At 39.3% G+C, this 17,834-nt stretch overlaps 10 non-coding genes across 10 annotated transcripts; all 10 read right to left on the bottom strand.

Moving 5' to 3' along the window:
* Nucleotides 1-1,941: 1,941 nt before the first annotated feature.
* TRNAE-UUC (transfer RNA glutamic acid (anticodon UUC)) lies at nucleotides 1,942-2,013 on the bottom strand. The gene has a single exon. It is a non-coding gene; the product is annotated as a tRNA-Glu (tRNA).
* Nucleotides 2,014-3,202: 1,189 nt separating this feature from the next.
* TRNAE-UUC (transfer RNA glutamic acid (anticodon UUC)) lies at nucleotides 3,203-3,274 on the bottom strand. The gene has a single exon. It is a non-coding gene; the product is annotated as a tRNA-Glu (tRNA).
* A 1,188-nt stretch (nucleotides 3,275-4,462) lies between these two features.
* TRNAE-UUC (transfer RNA glutamic acid (anticodon UUC)) lies at nucleotides 4,463-4,534 on the bottom strand. The gene has a single exon. It is a non-coding gene; the product is annotated as a tRNA-Glu (tRNA).
* Nucleotides 4,535-6,983: 2,449 nt separating this feature from the next.
* Nucleotides 6,984-7,055, bottom strand: TRNAE-UUC (transfer RNA glutamic acid (anticodon UUC)). The gene has a single exon. It is a non-coding gene; the product is annotated as a tRNA-Glu (tRNA).
* Nucleotides 7,056-8,244: 1,189 nt separating this feature from the next.
* TRNAE-UUC (transfer RNA glutamic acid (anticodon UUC)) lies at nucleotides 8,245-8,316 on the bottom strand. Its single transcript has one exon. It is a non-coding gene; the product is annotated as a tRNA-Glu (tRNA).
* Nucleotides 8,317-9,505: 1,189 nt separating this feature from the next.
* Nucleotides 9,506-9,577, bottom strand: TRNAE-UUC (transfer RNA glutamic acid (anticodon UUC)). Its single transcript has one exon. It is a non-coding gene; the product is annotated as a tRNA-Glu (tRNA).
* A 1,190-nt stretch (nucleotides 9,578-10,767) lies between these two features.
* On the bottom strand, nucleotides 10,768-10,839 carry TRNAE-UUC (transfer RNA glutamic acid (anticodon UUC)). The gene has a single exon. It is a non-coding gene; the product is annotated as a tRNA-Glu (tRNA).
* Nucleotides 10,840-13,289: 2,450 nt separating this feature from the next.
* On the bottom strand, nucleotides 13,290-13,361 carry TRNAE-UUC (transfer RNA glutamic acid (anticodon UUC)). Its single transcript has one exon. It is a non-coding gene; the product is annotated as a tRNA-Glu (tRNA).
* A 1,190-nt stretch (nucleotides 13,362-14,551) lies between these two features.
* Nucleotides 14,552-14,623, bottom strand: TRNAE-UUC (transfer RNA glutamic acid (anticodon UUC)). Its single transcript has one exon. It is a non-coding gene; the product is annotated as a tRNA-Glu (tRNA).
* Nucleotides 14,624-15,813: 1,190 nt separating this feature from the next.
* Nucleotides 15,814-15,885, bottom strand: TRNAE-UUC (transfer RNA glutamic acid (anticodon UUC)). The gene has a single exon. It is a non-coding gene; the product is annotated as a tRNA-Glu (tRNA).
* Between the last annotated feature and the right edge of the window lie 1,949 nt (nucleotides 15,886-17,834).

Raw genomic sequence — 17,834 nt, 5'->3', positions numbered from 1 at the left:
TCCCATATAATGAAATGCTGGCATTTTTGGAGACCTTTTGGCACCTTTGCCGTCATGTTCCTTGTGTCCAAAAGATACTTGGGAGTAAAATCTGTCACCGAAAAGAAAGGTTTTGGCAACCTTGCGGAAGCTAAAAGTACCCGTTCTAAAGTGCTCTTGGAGGAAGTAAGTTTTTGCAAAGGTGGCGTGGCCTTCTTTGATATCAGCAATATGCCTTAAAAGGGTTTAAACGAGTAAAACTATTAGAGCGTCAGTGTCTTGATGTTAATGCAAGGTGCATTGAATCTAATTTTTTGACATGTTTGCAAGACATGACTTCATTGGAAGGTCCTGGATTGGTAAAAAACTAATCTATCTGCATATAATCCTCAAGGGACGCTTTCTTGTGCTTTAGGCAGAAGCGACAATTTCCATTTCAAGCAAAAGTCATTTTTCCCCTGCCAAATAATACAAAATTTTCATTGAATGTTGATGTGTTCTTTAGAAAAGTCCTGTTCTGTGCACATAAAATATTACGTGTAGTAAATTCTCTCATCCAGGATGTATTGGAATACGATGTTTATTTCTATAATCTGACTAGGAGCAATCTTCAATCCAGTGCGGATAGAATAGTAAACCGGAGACATTAACTTATATGGGTGAGATTAAAATGTGACTAAAGAAGAAAAGCTAAGGACATTTCCCATACCGGGAGTCGAACCCGGGCCGCCTGGGTGAAAACCAGGAATCCTAACCGCTAGACAATATGGGAAGCTCTGTCACCTTTTCTCTAGAGTGGGTAACACAAGACAACCAAAAGTTCTTGGCATTTTGAAAGGTTTCCTAAAATGATTTGTTTTCACCTCTATGTCTGAAAAAACAGGAATCCTAAATGCCAGACCAAGTGAAAAGCTTAACTTATTTTGACACGGATCGGTTTACATAAGGAGAAGGTTGCCTGAAGATTATGCAAGAAAAGGAAGCTCTTGCAAAAAGGCATTATCCTCTTTGGAGCGGGGTTAAACATTGAGCTATGTTTGGGAGCTCACAAACTCCACACTTCGCAAGATTCTTCATACATCTTCTGGAATAAATATATCACAGCACTGCATTGATAGGCTGCTTTAGGTCAAGAAAAGAAAGCCACCAAGCATTATGTTCTACCACCTGAGTGAAAAATCAAGAAGAACCTTAAGCAATACGCCAAATGCAAACCCTTGCCATGCCTGGTTAAATGGTAAATCGTTTAGCTTCTCTGGAGAATCTTTTGATTGACTGATTTTCCCATATAATGAAATGCTGGCATTTTTGGAGACCTTTTGGCACCTTTGCCGTCATGTTCCTTGTGTCCAAAAGATACTTGGGAGTAAAATCTATCACCGAAAAGAAAGGTTTTGGCAACCTTGTGTAAGCTAAAAGCACCCGTTCTAAAGTGCTCTTGGAGGAAGTAAGTTTTTGCAAAGGTGGCGTGGCCTTCTTTGATATCAGCAATATGCCTTAAAAGGGTTTAAACGAGTAAAACTATTAGAGCGTCAGTGTCTTGATGTTAATGCAAGGTGCATTGAATCTAATTTTTTGACATGTTTGCAAGACATGACTTCATTGGAAGGTCCTGGATTGGTAAAAAACTAATCTATCTGCATATAATCCTCAAGGGACGCTTTCTTGTGCTTTAGGCAGAAGCGACAATTTCCATTTCAAGCAAAAGTCCTTTTTTCCCTGCCAAATAATAACATTTTGTTTATTGAATGTTGATGTGTTCTTTAGAAAAGTCCTGTTCTGTGCACATAAAATATTACGTGTAGTAAATTCTCTAAACCAGGATGTATTGGAATACGATGTTTATTTCTATAATCTGACTAGGAGCAATCTTCAATCCAGTGCGGATAGAATAGTAAACCGGAGACATTAACTTATATGGGTGAGATTAAAATGTGACTAAAGAAGAAAAGCTAGGGACAATTCCCATACCGGGAGTCGAACCCGGGCCGCCTGGGTGAAAACCAGGAATCCTAACCGCTAGACCATATGGGAAGCTCTGTCACCTTTTCTCTAGAGTGGGTAACACAAGACAACCAAAAGTTCTTGGCATTTTGAAAGGTTTCCTAAAATGATTTGTTTTCACCTCTATGTCTGAAAAAACAGGAATCCTAAATGCCAGACCAAGTGAAAAGCTTAACTTATTTTGACACGGATCGGTTGACATAAGGAGAAGGTTGCCTGAAGATTATGCAAGAAAAGGAAGCTCTTGCAAAAAGGCATTATCCTCTTTGGAGCGGGGTTAAACATTGAGCTATGTTTGGGAGCTCACAAACTCCACACTTCGCAAGATTCTTCATACATCTTCTGGAATAAATATATCACAGCACTGCATTGATAGGCTGCTTTAGGTCAAGAAAAGAAAGCCACCAAGCATGATGTTCTACCACCTGAGTGAAAAATCAAGAAGAACCTTAAGCAATACGCCAAATGCAAGCCCTTGCCATGCCTGGTTAAATGGTAAATCGTTTAGCTTCTCTGGAGAATCTTTTGATTGACTGATTTTCCCATATAATGAAATGCTGGCATTTTTGGAGACCTTTTGGCACCTTTGCCGTCATGTTCCTTGTGTCCAAAAGATACTTGGGAGTAAAATCTGTCACCGAAAAGAAAGGTTTTGGCAACCTTGCGGAAGCTAAAAGTACCCGTTCTAAAGTGCTCTTGGAGGAAGTAAGTTTTTGCAAAGGTGGCGTGGCCTTCTTTGATATCAGCAATATGCCTTAAAAGGGTTTAAACGAGTAAAACTATTAGAGCGTCAGTGTCTTGATGTTAATGCAAGGTGCATTGAATCTAATTTTTTGACATGTTTACAAGACATGACTTCATTGGAAGGTCCTGGATTGGTAAAAAACTAATCTATCTGCATATAATCCTCAAGGGACGCTTTCTTGTGCTTTAGGCAGAAGCGACAATTTCCATTTCAAGCAAAAGTCATTTTTTCCCTGCCAAATAATAAAAAAATTTCATTGAATGTTGATGTGTTCTTTAGAAAAGTCCTGTTCTGTGCACATAAAATGTTACGTGTAGTAAATTCTCTCATCCAGGATGTATTGGAATACGATGTTTATTTCTATAATCTGACTAGGAGCAATCTTCAATCCAGTGCGGATAGAATAGTAAACCGGAGACATTAACTTATATGGGTGAGATTAAAAGGTGATTAAAGAAGAAAAGCTAAGGACAATTCCCATACCGGGAGTCGAACCCGGGCCGCCTGGGTGAAAACCAGGAATCCTAACCGCTAGACCATATGGGAAGCTCTGTCACGTTTTCTCTAGAGTGGGTAACACAAGACAACCAAAAGTTCTTGGCATTTTGAAAGGTTTCCTAAAATGATTTGTTTTCACCTCTATGTCTGAAAAAACAGGAATCCTAAATGCCAGACCAAGTGAAAAGCTTAACTTATTTTGACACGGATCGGTTGACATAAGGAGAAGGTTGCCTGAAGATTATGCAAGAAAAGGAAGCTCTTGCAAAAAGGCATTATCCTCTTTGGAGCGGGGTTAAACATTGAGCTATGTTTGGGAGCTCACAAACTCCACACTTCGCAAGATTCTTCATACATCTTCTGGAATAAATATATCACAGCACTGCATTGATAGGCTGCTTTAGGTCAAGAAAAGAAAGCCACCAAGCATTATGTTCTACCACCTGAGTGAAAAATCAAGAAGAACCTTAAGCAATACGCCAAATGCAAACCCTTGCCATGCCTGGTTAAATGGTAAATCGTTTAGCTTCTCTGGAGAATCTTTTGATTGACTGATTTTCCCATATAATGAAATGCTGGCATTTTTGGAGACCTTTTGGCACCTTTGCCGTCATGTTCCTTGTGTCCAAAAGATACTTGGGAGTAAAATCTATCACCGAAAAGAAAGGTTTTGGCAACCGTGTGTAAGCTAAAAGCACCCGTTCTAAAGTGCTCTTGGAGGAAGTAAGTTTTTGCAAAGGTGGCGTGGCCTTCTTTGATATCAGCAATATGCCTTAAAAGGGTTTAAACGAGTAAAACTATTAGAGCGTCAGTGTCTTGATGTTAATGCAAGGTGCATTGAATCTAATTTTTTGACATGTTTGCAAGACATGACTTCATTGGAAGGTCCTGGATTGGTAAAAAACTAATCTATCTGCATATAATCCTCAAGGGACGCTTTCTTGTGCTTTAGGCAGAAGCGACAATTTCCATTTCAAGCAAAAGTCATTTTTCCCTGCCAAATAATAAAAAATTTTCATTGAATGTTGATGTGTTCTTTAGAAAAGTCCTGTTCTGTGCACATAAAATGTTACGTGTAGTAAATTCTCTCATCCAGGATGTATTGGAATACGATGTTTATTTCTATAATCTGACTAGGAGCAATCTTCAATCCAGTGCGGATAGAATAGTAAACCGGAGACATTAACTTATATGGGTGAGATTAAAATGTGACTAAAGAAGAAAAGCTAAGGACAATTCCCATACCGGGAGTCGAACCCGGGCCGCCTGGGTGAAAACCAGGAATCCTAACCGCTAGACCATATGGGAAGCTCTGTCACCTTTTCTCTAGAGTGGGTAACACAAGACAACCAAAAGTTCTTGGCATTTTGAAAGGTTTCCTAAAATGATTTGTTTTCACCTCTATGTCTGAAAAAACAGGAATCCTAAATGCCAGACCAAGTGAAAAGCTTAACTTATTTTGACACGGATCGGTTGACATAAGGAGAAGGTTGCCTGAAGATTATGCAAGAAAAGGAAGCTCTTGCAAAAAGGCATTATCCTCTTTGGAGCGGGGTTAAACATTGAGCTATGTTTGGGAGCTCACAAACTCCACACTTCGCAAGATTCTTCATACATCTTCTGGAATAAATATATCACAGCACTGCATTGATAGGCTGCTTTAGGTCAAGAAAAGAAAGCCACCAAGCATGATGTTCTACCACCTGAGTGAAAAATCAAGAAGAACCTTAAGCAATACGCCAAATGCAAGCCCTTGCCATGCCTGGTTAAATGGTAAATCGTTTAGCTTCTCTGGAGAATCTTTTGATTGACTGATTTTCCCATATAATGAAATGCTGGCATTTTTGGAGACCTTTTGGCACCTTTGCCGTCATGTTCCTTGTGTCCAAAAGATACTTGGGAGTAAAATCTGTCACCGAAAAGAAAGGTTTTGGCAACCTTGCGGAAGCTAAAAGTACCCGTTCTAAAGTGCTCTTGGAGGAAGTAAGTTTTTGCAAAGGTGGCGTGGCCTTCTTTGATATCAGCAATATGCCTTAAAAGGGTTTAAACGAGTAAAACTATTAGAGCGTCAGTGTCTTGATGTTAATGCAAGGTGCATTGAATCTAATTTTTTGACATGTTTGCAAGACATGACTTCATTGGAAGGTCCTGGATTGGTAAAAAACTAATCTATCTGCATATAATCCTCAAGGGACGCTTTCTTGTGCTTTAGGCAGAAGCGACAATTTCCATTTCAAGCAAAAGTCATTTTTTCCCTGCCAAATAATAAAAAATTTTCATTGAATGTTGATGTGTTCTTTAGAAAAGTCCTGTTCTGTGCACATAAAATGTTACGTGTAGTAAATTCTCTCATCCAGGATGTATTGGAATACGATGTTTATTTCTATAATCTGACTAGGAGCAATCTTCAATCCAGTGCGGATAGAATAGTAAACCGGAGACATTAACTTATATGGGTGAGATTAAAATGTGACTAAAGAAGAAAAGCTAAGGACAATTCCCATACCGGGAGTCGAACCCGGGCCGCTGGGTGAAAACCAGGAATCCTAACCGCTAGACCATATGGGAAGCTCTGTCACCTTTTCTCTAGAGTGGGTAACACAAGACAACCAAAAGTTCTTGGCATTTTGAAAGGTTTCCTAAAATGATTTGTTTTCACCTCTATGTCTGAAAAAACAGGAATCCTAAATGCCAGACCAAGTGAAAAGCTTAACTTATTTTGACACGGATCGGTTGACATAAGGAGAAGGTTGCCTGAAGATTATGCAAGAAAAGGAAGCTCTTGCAAAAAGGCATTATCCTCTTTGGAGCGGGGTTAAACATTGAGCTATGTTTGGGAGCTCACAAACTCCACACTTCGCAAGATTCTTCATACATCTTCTGGAATAAATATATCACAGCACTGCATTGATAGGCTGCTTTAGGTCAAGAAAAGAAAGCCACCAAGCATTATGTTCTACCACCTGAGTGAAAAATCAAGAAGAACCTTAAGCAATACGCCAAATGCAAACCCTTGCCATGCCTGGTTAAATGGTAAATCGTTTAGCTTCTCTGGAGAATCTTTTGATTGACTGATTTTCCCATATAATGAAATGCTGGCATTTTTGGAGACCTTTTGGCACCTTTGCCGTCATGTTCCTTGTGTCCAAAAGATACTTGGGAGTAAAATCTATCACCGAAAAGAAAGGTTTTGGCAACCTTGTGTAAGCTAAAAGCACCCGTTCTAAAGTGCTCTTGGAGGAAGTAAGTTTTTGCAAAGGTGGCGTGGCCTTCTTTGATATCAGCAATATGCCTTAAAAGGGTTTAAACGAGTAAAACTATTAGAGCGTCAGTGTCTTGATGTTAATGCAAGGTGCATTGAATCTAATTTTTTGACATGTTTGCAAGACATGACTTCATTGGAAGGTCCTGGATTGGTAAAAAACTAATCTATCTGCATATAATCCTCAAGGGACGCTTTCTTGTGCTTTAGGCAGAAGCGACAATTTCCATTTCAAGCAAAAGTCATTTTTCCCCTGCCAAATAATACAAAATTTTCATTGAATGTTGATGTGTTCTTTAGAAAAGTCCTGTTCTGTGCACATAAAATATTACGTGTAGTAAATTCTCTCATCCAGGATGTATTGGAATACGATGTTTATTTCTATAATCTGACTAGGAGCAATCTTCAATCCAGTGCGGATAGAATAGTAAACCGGAGACATTAACTTATATGGGTGAGATTAAAATGTGACTAAAGAAGAAAAGCTAAGGACAATTCCCATACCGGGAGTCGAACCCGGGCCGCCTGGGTGAAAACCAGGAATCCTAACCGCTAGACCATATGGGAAGCTCTGTCACCTTTTCTCTAGAGTGGGTAACACAAGACAACCAAAAGTTCTTGGCATTTTGAAAGGTTTCCTAAAATGATTTGTTTTCACCTCTATGTCTGAAAAAACAGGAATCCTAAATGCCAGACCAAGTGAAAAGCTTAACTTATTTTGACACGGATCGGTTGACATAAGGAGAAGGTTGCCTGAAGATTATGCAAGAAAAGGAAGCTCTTGCAAAAAGGCATTATCCTCTTTGGAGCGGGGTTAAACATTGAGCTATGTTTGGGAGCTCACAAACTCCACACTTCGCAAGATTCTTCATACATCTTCTGGAATAAATATATCACAGCACTGCATTGATAGGCTGCTTTAGGTCAAGAAAAGAAAGCCACCAAGCATTATGTTCTACCACCTGAGTGAAAAATCAAGAAGAACCTTAAGCAATACGCCAAATGCAAACCCTTGCCATGCCTGGTTAAATGGTAAATCGTTTAGCTTCTCTGGAGAATCTTTTGATTGACTGATTTTCCCATATAATGAAATGCTGGCATTTTTGGAGACCTTTTGGCACCTTTGCCGTCATGTTCCTTGTGTCCAAAAGATACTTGGGAGTAAAATCTATCACCGAAAAGAAAGGTTTTGGCAACCTTGTGTAAGCTAAAAGCACCCGTTCTAAAGTGCTCTTGGAGGAAGTAAGTTTTTGCAAAGGTGGCGTGGCCTTCTTTGATATCAGCAATATGCCTTAAAAGGGTTTAAACGAGTAAAACTATTAGAGCGTCAGTGTCTTGATGTTAATGCAAGGTGCATTGAATCTAATTTTTTGACATGTTTGCAAGACATGACTTCATTGGAAGGTCCTGGATTGGTAAAAAACTAATCTATCTGCATATAATCCTCAAGGGACGCTTTCTTGTGCTTTAGGCAGAAGCGACAATTTCCATTTCAAGCAAAAGTCATTTTTCCCCTGCCAAATAATAAAAAATTTTCATTGAATGTTGATGTGTTCTTTAGAAAAGTCCTGTTCTGTGCACATAAAATATTACGTGTAGTAAATTCTCTCATCCAGGATGTATTGGAATACGATGTTTATTTCTATAATCTGACTAGGAGCAATCTTCAATCCAGTGCGGATAGAATAGTAAACCGGAGACATTAACTTATATGGGTGAGATTAAAATGTGACTAAAGAAGAAAAGCTAAGGACATTTCCCATACCGGGAGTCGAACCCGGGCCGCCTGGGTGAAAACCAGGAATCCTAACCGCTAGACCATATGGGAAGCTCTGTCACCTTTTCTCTAGAGTGGGTAACACAAGACAACCAAAAGTTCTTGGCATTTTGAAAGGTTTCCTAAAATGATTTGTTTTCACCTCTATGTCTGAAAAAACAGGAATCCTAAATGCCAGACCAAGTGAAAAGCTTAACTTATTTTGACACGGATCGGTTGACATAAGGAGAAGGTTGCCTGAAGATTATGCAAGAAAAGGAAGCTCTTGCAAAAAGGCATTATCCTCTTTGGAGCGGGGTTAAACATTGAGCTATGTTTGGGAGCTCACAAACTCCACACTTCGCAAGATTATTCATACATCTTCTGGAATAAATATATCACAGCACTGCATTGATAGGCTGCTTTAGGTCAAGAAAAGAAAGCCACCAAGCATTATGTTCTACCACCTGAGTGAAAAATCAAGAAGAACCTTAAGCAATACGCCAAATGCAAACCCTTGCCATGCCTGGTTAAATGGTAAATCGTTTAGCTTCTCTGGAGAATCTTTTGATTGACTGATTTTCCCATATAATGAAATGCTGGCATTTTTGGAGACCTTTTGGCACCTTTGCCGTCATGTTCCTTGTGTCCAAAAGATACTTGGGAGTAAAATCTATCACCGAAAAGAAAGGTTTTGGCAACCTTGTGTAAGCTAAAAGCACCCGTTCTAAAGTGCTCTTGGAGGAAGTAAGTTTTTGCAAAGGTGGCGTGGCCTTCTTTGATATCAGCAATATGCCTTAAAAGGGTTTAAACGAGTAAAACTATTAGAGCGTCAGTGTCTTGATGTTAATGCAAGGTGCATTGAATCTAATTTTTTGACATGTTTGCAAGACATGACTTCATTGGAAGGTCCTGGATTGGTAAAAAACTAATCTATCTGCATATAATCCTCAAGGGACGCTTTCTTGTGCTTTAGGCAGAAGCGACAATTTCCATTTCAAGCAAAAGTCATTTTTCCCCTGCCAAATAATACAAAATTTTCATTGAATGTTGATGTGTTCTTTAGAAAAGTCCTGTTCTGTGCACATAAAATATTACGTGTAGTAAATTCTCTCATCCAGGATGTATTGGAATACGATGTTTATTTCTATAATCTGACTAGGAGCAATCTTCAATCCAGTGCGGATAGAATAGTAAACCGGAGACATTAACTTATATGGGTGAGATTAAAATGTGACTAAAGAAGAAAAGCTAAGGACAATTCCCATACCGGGAGTCGAACCCGGGCCGCCTGGGTGAAAACCAGGAATCCTAACCGCTAGACCATATGGGAAGCTCTGTCACCTTTTCTCTAGAGTGGGTAACACAAGACAACCAAAAGTTCTTGGCATTTTGAAAGGTTTCCTAAAATGATTTGTTTTCACCTCTATGTCTGAAAAAACAGGAATCCTAAATGCCAGACCAAGTGAAAAGCTTAACTTATTTGGACACGGATCGGTTGACATAAGGAGAAGGTTGCCTGAAGATTATGCAAGAAAAGGAAGCTCTTGCAAAAAGGCATTATCCTCTTTGGAGCGGGGTTAAACATTGAGCTATGTTTGGGAGCTCACAAACTCCACACTTCGCAAGATTCTTCATACATCTTCTGGAATAAATATATCACAGCACTGCATTGATAGGCTGCTTTAGGTCAAGAAAAGAAAGCCACCAAGCATGATGTTCTACCACCTGAGTGAAAAATCAAGAAGAACCTTAAGCAATACGCCATATGCAAGCCCTTGCCATGCCTGGTTAAATGGTAAATCGTTTAGCTTCTCTGGAGAATCTTTTGATTGACTGATTTTCCCATATAATGAAATGCTGGCATTTTTGGAGACCTTTTGGCACCTTTGCCGTCATGTTCCTTGTGTCCAAAAGATACTTGGGAGTAAAATCTGTCACCGAAAAGAAAGGTTTTGGCAACCTTGCGGAAGCTAAAAGTACCCGTTCTAAAGTGCTCTTGGAGGAAGTAAGTTTTTGCAAAGGTGGCGTGGCCTTCTTTGATATCAGCAATATGCCTTAAAAGGGTTTAAACGAGTAAAACTATTAGAGCATCAGTGTCTTGATGTTAATGCAAGGTGCATTGAATCTAATTTTTTGACATGTTTGCAAGACATGACTTCATTGGAAGGTCCTGGATTGGTAAAAAACTAATCTATCTGCATATAATCCTCAAGGGACGCTTTCTTGTGCTTTAGGCAGAAGCGACAATTTCCATTTCAAGCAAAAGTCATTTTTTCCCTGCCAAATAATAAAAAAATTTTTATTGAATGTTGATGTGTTCTTTAGAAAAGTCCTGTTCTGTGCACATAAAATGTTACGTGTAGTAAATTCTCTCATCCAGGATGTATTGGAATACGATGTTTATTTCTATAATCTGACTAGGAGCAATCTTCAATCCAGTGCGGATAGAATAGTAAACCGGAGACATTAACTTATATGAGTGAGATTAAAAGGTGACTAAAGAAGAAAAGCTAAGGACAATTCCCATACCGGGAGTCGAACCCGGGCCGCCTGGGTGAAAACCAGGAATCCTAACCGCTAGACCATATGGGAAGCTCTGTCACCTTTTCTCTAGAGTGGGTAACACAAGACAACCAAAAGTTCTTGGCATTTTGAAAGGTTTCCTAAAATGATTTGTTTTCACCTCTATGTCTGAAAAAACAGGAATCCTAAATGCCAGACCAAGTGAAAAGCTTAACTTATTTGGACACGGATCGGTTGACATAAGGAGAAGGTTGCCTGAAGATTATGCAAGAAAAGGAAGCTCTTGCAAAAAGGCATTATCCTCTTTGGAGCGGGGTTAAACATTGAGCTATGTTTGGGAGCTCACAAACTCCACACTTCGCAAGATTCTTCATACATCTTCTGGAATAAATATATCACAGCACTGCATTGATAGGCTGCTTTAGGTCAAGAAAAGAAAGCCACCAAGCATGATGTTCTACCACCTGAGTGAAAAATCAAGAAGAACCTTAAGCAATACGCCAAATGCAAACCCTTGCCATGCCTGGTTAAATGGTAAATCGTTTAGCTTCTCTGGAGAATCTTTTGATTGACTGATTTTCCCATATAATGAAATGCTGGCATTTTTGGAGACCTATTGGCACCTTTGCCGTCATGTTCCTTGTGTCCAAAAGATACTTGGGAGTAAAATCTATCACCGAAAAGAAAGGTTTTGGCAACCTTGTGTAAGCTAAAAGCACCCGTTCTAAAGTGCTCTTGGAGGAAGTAAGTTTTTGCAAAGGTGGCGTGGCCTTCTTTGATATCAGCAATATGCCTTAAAAGGGTTTAAACGAGTAAAACTATTAGAGCGTCAGTGTCTTGATGTTAATGCAAGGTGCATTGAATCTAATTTTTTGACATGTTTGCAAGACATGACTTCATTGGAAGGTCCTGGATTGGTAAAAAACTAATCTATCTGCATATAATCCTCAAGGGACGCTTTCTTGTGCTTTAGGCAGAAGCGACAATTTCCATTTCAAGCAAAAGTCATTTTTTCCCTGCCAAATAATAAAAAATTTTCATTGAATGTTGATGTGTTCTTTAGAAAAGTCCTGTTCTGTGCACATAAAATATTACGTGTAGTAAATTCTCTAAACCAGGATGTATTGGAATACGATGTTTATTTCTATAATCTGACTAGGAGCAATCTTCAATCCAGTGCGGATAGAATAGTAAACCGGAGACATTAACTTATATGGGTGAGATTAAAAGGTGATTAAAGAAGAAAAGCTAAGGACAATTCCCATACCGGGAGTCAAACCCGGGCCGCCTGGGTGAAAACCAGGAATCCTAACCGCTAGACCATATGGGAAGCTCTGTCACCTTTTCTCTAGAGTGGGTAACACAAGACAACCAAAAGTTCTTGGCATTTTGAAAGGTTTCCTAAAATGATTTGTTTTCACCTCTATGTCTGAAAAAACAGGAATCCTAAATGCCAGACCAAGTGAAAAGCTTAACTTATTTTGACACGGATCGGTTGACATAAGGAGAAGGTTGCCTGAAGATTATGCAAGAAAAGGAAGCTCTTGCAAAAAGGCATTATCCTCTTTGGAGCGGGGTTAAACATTGAGCTATGTTTGGGAGCTCACAAACTCCACACTTCGCAAGATTCTTCATACATCTTCTGGAATAAATATATCACAGCACTGCATTGATAGGCTGCTTTAGGTCAAGAAAAGAAAGCCACCAAGCATTATGTTCTACCACCTGAGTGAAAAATCAAGAAGAACCTTAAGCAATACGCCAAATGCAAACCCTTGCCATGCCTGGTTAAATGGTAAATCGTTTAGCTTCTCTGGAGAATCTTTTGATTGACTGATTTTCCCATATAATGAAATGCTGGCATTTTTGGAGACCTTTTGGCACCTTTGCCGTCATGTTCCTTGTGTCCAAAAGATACTTGGGAGTAAAATCTATCACCGAAAAGAAAGGTTTTGGCAACCTTGTGTAAGCTAAAAGCACCCGTTCTAAAGTGCTCTTGGAGGAAGTAAGTTTTTGCAAAGGTGGCGTGGCCTTCTTTGATATCAGCAATATGCCTTAAAAGGGTTTAAACGAGTAAAACTATTAGAGCGTCAGTGTCTTGATGTTAATGCAAGGTGCATTGAATCTAATTTTTTGACATGTTTGCAAGACATGACTTCATTGGAAGGTCCTGGATTGGTAAAAAACTAATCTATCTGCATATAATCCTCAAGGGACGCTTTCTTGTGCTTTAGGCAGAAGCGACAATTTCCATTTCAAGCAAAAGTCATTTTTCCCCTGCCAAATAATACAAAATTTTCATTGAATGTTGATGTGTTCTTTAGAAAAGTCCTGTTCTGTGCACATAAAATATTACGTGTAGTAAATTCTCTCATCCAGGATGTATTGGAATACGATGTTTATTTCTATAATCTGACTAGGAGCAATCTTCAATCCAGTGCGGATAGAATAGTAAACCGGAGACATTAACTTATATGGGTGAGATTAAAATGTGACTAAAGAAGAAAAGCTAAGGACAATTCCCATACCGGGAGTCGAACCCGGGCCGCCTGGGTGAAAACCAGGAATCCTAACCGCTAGACCATATGGGAAGCTCTGTCACCTTTTCTCTAGAGTGGGTAACACAAGACAACCAAAAGTTCTTGGCATTTTGAAAGGTTTCCTAAAATGATTTGTTTTCACCTCTATGTCTGAAAAAACAGGAATCCTAAATGCCAGACCAAGTGAAAAGCTTAACTTATTTGGACACGGATCGGTTGACATAAGGAGAAGGTTGCCTGAAGATTATGCAAGAAAAGGAAGCTCTTGCAAAAAGGCATTATCCTCTTTGGAGCGGGGTTAAACATTGAGCTATGTTTGGGAGCTCACAAACTCCACACTTCGCAAGATTATTCATACATCTTCTGGAATAAATATATCACAGCACTGCATTGATAGGCTGCTTTAGGTCAAGAAAAGAAAGCCACCAAGCATTATGTTCTACCACCTGAGTGAAAAATCAAGAAGAACCTTAAGCAATACGCCATATGCAAGCCCTTGCCATGCCTGGTTAAATGGTAAATCGTTTAGCTTCTCTGGAGAATCTTTTGATTGACTGATTTTCCCATATAATGAAATGCTGGCATTTTTGGAGACCTTTTGGCACCTTTGCCGTCATGTTCCTTGTGTCCAAAAGATACTTGGGAGTTAAATCTGTCACCGAAAAGAAAGGTTTTGGCAACCTTGCGGAAGCTAAAAGTACCCGTTCTAAAGTGCTCTTGGAGGAAGTAAGTTTTTGCAAAGGTGGCGTGGCCTTCTTTGATATCAGCAATATGCCTTAAAAGGGTTTAAACGAGTAAAACTATTAGAGCATCAGTGTCTTGATGTTAATGCAAGGTGCATTGAATCTAATTTTTTGACATGTTTGCAAGACATGACTTCATTGGAAGGTCCTGGATTGGTAAAAAACTAATCTATCTGCATATAATCCTCAAGGGACGCTTTCTTGTGCTTTAGGCAGAAGCGACAATTTCCATTTCAAGCAAAAGTCATTTTTTCCCTGCCAAATAATAAAAAAATTTTTATTGAATGTTGATGTGTTCTTTAGAAAAGTCCTGTTCTGTGCACATAAAATATTACGTGTAGTAAATTCTCTCATCCAGGATGTATTGGAATACGATGTTTATTTCTATAATCTGACTAGGAGCAATCTTCAATCCAGTGCGGATAGAATAGTAAACCGGAGACATTAACTTATATGGGTGAGATTAAAATGTGACTAAAGAAGAAAAGCTAAGGACAATTCCCATACCGGGAGTCGAACCCGGGCCGCCTGGGTGAAAACCAGGAATCCTAACCGCTAGACCATATGGGAAGCTCTGTCACCTTTTCTCTAGAGTGGGTAACACAAGACAACCAAAAGTTCTTGGCATTTTGAAAGGTTTCCTAAAATGATTTGTTTTCACCTCTATGTCTGAAAAAACAGGAATCCTAAATGCCAGACCAAGTGAAAAGCTTAACTTATTTGGACACGGATCGGTTGACATAAGGAGAAGGTTGCCTGAAGATTATGCAAGAAAAGGAAGCTCTTGCAAAAAGGCATTATCCTCTTTGGAGCGGGGTTAAACATTGAGCTATGTTTGGGAGCTCACAAACTCCACACTTCGCAAGATTCTTCATACATCTTCTGGAATAAATATATCACAGCACTGCATTGATAGGCTGCTTTAGGTCAAGAAAAGAAAGCCACCAAGCATGATGTTCTACCACCTGAGTGAAAAATCAAGAAGAACCTTAAGCAATACGCCATATGCAAGCCCTTGCCATGCCTGGTTAAATGGTAAATCGTTTAGCTTCTCTGGAGAATCTTTTGATTGACTGATTTTCCCATATAATGAAATGCTGGCATTTTTGGAGACCTTTTGGCACCTTTGCCGTCATGTTCCTTGTGTCCAAAAGATACTTGGGAGTAAAATCTGTCACCGAAAAGAAAGGTTTTGGCAACCTTGCGGAAGCTAAAAGTACCCGTTCTAAAGTGCTCTTGGAGGAAGTAAGTTTTTGCAAAGGTGGCGTGGCCTTCTTTGATATCAGCAATATGCCTTAAAAGGGTTTAAACGAGTAAAACTATTAGAGCATCAGTGTCTTGATGTTAATGCAAGGTGCATTGAATCTAATTTTTTGACATGTTTGCAAGACATGACTTCATTGGAAGGTCCTGGATTGGTAAAAAACTAATCTATCTGCATATAATCCTCAAGGGACGCTTTCTTGTGCTTTAGGCAGAAGCGACAATTTCCATTTCAAGCAAAAGTCATTTTTTCCCTGCCAAATAATAAAAAAATTTTTATTGAATGTTGATGTGTTCTTTAGAAAAGTCCTGTTCTGTGCACATAAAATGTTACGTGTAGTAAATTCTCTCATCCAGGATGTATTGGAATACGATGTTTATTTCTATAATCTGACTAGGAGCAATCTTCAATCCAGTGCGGATAGAATAGTAAACCGGAGACATTAACTTATATGAGTGAGATTAAAAGGTGACTAAAGAAGAAAAGCTAAGGACAATTCCCATACCGGGAGTCGAACCCGGGCCGCCTGGGTGAAAACCAGGAATCCTAACCGCTAGACCATATGGGAAGCTCTGTCACCTTTTCTCTAGAGTGGGTAACACAAGACAACCAAAAGTTCTTGGCATTTTGAAAGGTTTCCTAAAATGATTTGTTTTCACCTCTATGTCTGAAAAAACAGGAATCCTAAATGCCAGACCAAGTGAAAAGCTTAACTTATTTGGACACGGATCGGTTGACATAAGGAGAAGGTTGCCTGAAGATTATGCAAGAAAAGGAAGCTCTTGCAAAAAGGCATTATCCTCTTTGGAGCGGGGTTAAACATTGAGCTATGTTTGGGAGCTCACAAACTCCACACTTCGCAAGATTCTTCATACATCTTCTGGAATAAATATATCACAGCACTGCATTGATAGGCTGCTTTAGGTCAAGAAAAGAAAGCCACCAAGCATGATGTTCTACCACCTGAGTGAAAAATCAAGAAGAACCTTAAGCAATACGCCAAATGCAAACCCTTGCCATGCCTGGTTAAATGGTAAATCGTTTAGCTTCTCTGGAGAATCTTTTGATTGACTGATTTTCCCATATAATGAAATGCTGGCATTTTTGGAGACCTATTGGCACCTTTGCCGTCATGTTCCTTGTGTCCAAAAGATACTTGGGAGTAAAATCTATCACCGAAAAGAAAGGTTTTGGCAACCTTGTGTAAGCTAAAAGCACCCGTTCTAAAGTGCTCTTGGAGGAAGTAAGTTTTTGCAAAGGTGGCGTGGCCTTCTTTGATATCAGCAATATGCCTTAAAAGGGTTTAAACGAGTAAAACTATTAGAGCGTCAGTGTCTTGATGTTAATGCAAGGTGCATTGAATCTAATTTTTTGACATGTTTGCAAGACATGACTTCATTGGAAGGTCCTGGATTGGTAAAAAACTAATCTATCTGCATATAATCCTCAAGGGACGCTTTCTTGTGCTTTAGGCAGAAGCGACAATTTCCATTTCAAGCAAAAGTCATTTTTTCCCTGCCAAATAATAAAAAATTTTCATTGAATGTTGATGTGTTCTTTAGAAAAGTCCTGTTCTGTGCACATAAAATATTACGTGTAGTAAATTCTCTAAACCAGGATGTATTGGAATACGATGTTTATTTCTATAATCTGACTAGGAGCAATCTTCAATCCAGTGCGGATAGAATAGTAAACCGGAGACATTAACTTATATGGGTGAGATTAAAAGGTGATTAAAGAAGAAAAGCTAAGGACAATTCCCATACCGGGAGTCAAACCCGGGCCGCCTGGGTGAAAACCAGGAATCCTAACCGCTAGACCATATGGGAAGCTCTGTCACCTTTTCTCTAGAGTGGGTAACACAAGACAACCAAAAGTTCTTGGCATTTTGAAAGGTTTCCTAAAATGATTTGTTTTCACCTCTATGTCTGAAAAAACAGGAATCCTAAATGCCAGACCAAGTGAAAAGCTTAACTTATTTTGACACGGATCGGTTGACATAAGGAGAAGGTTGCCTGAAGATTATGCAAGAAAAGGAAGCTCTTGCAAAAAGGCATTATCCTCTTTGGAGCGGGGTTAAACATTGAGCTATGTTTGGGAGCTCACAAACTCCACACTTCGCAAGATTCTTCATACATCTTCTGGAATAAATATATCACAGCACTGCATTGATAGGCTGCTTTAGGTCAAGAAAAGAAAGCCACCAAGCATTATGTTCTACCACCTGAGTGAAAAATCAAGAAGAACCTTAAGCAATACGCCAAATGCAAACCCTTGCCATGCCTGGTTAAATGGTAAATCGTTTAGCTTCTCTGGAGAATCTTTTGATTGACTGATTTTCCCATATAATGAAATGCTGGCATTTTTGGAGACCTTTTGGCACCTTTGCCGTCATGTTCCTTGTGTCCAAAAGATACTTGGGAGTAAAATCTATCACCGAAAAGAAAGGTTTTGGCAACCTTGTGTAAGCTAAAAGCACCCGTTCTAAAGTGCTCTTGGAGGAAGTAAGTTTTTGCA

This window comes from Pelobates fuscus, chromosome 3 (assembly GCF_036172605.1).
Source record: "Pelobates fuscus isolate aPelFus1 chromosome 3, aPelFus1.pri, whole genome shotgun sequence".
Classification (NCBI taxonomy): Eukaryota; Metazoa; Chordata; class Amphibia; order Anura; family Pelobatidae; genus Pelobates; species Pelobates fuscus.
Note: the sequence above shows the minus strand (reverse complement) of the source record. Positions and strands in the feature narration are given on the sequence as shown.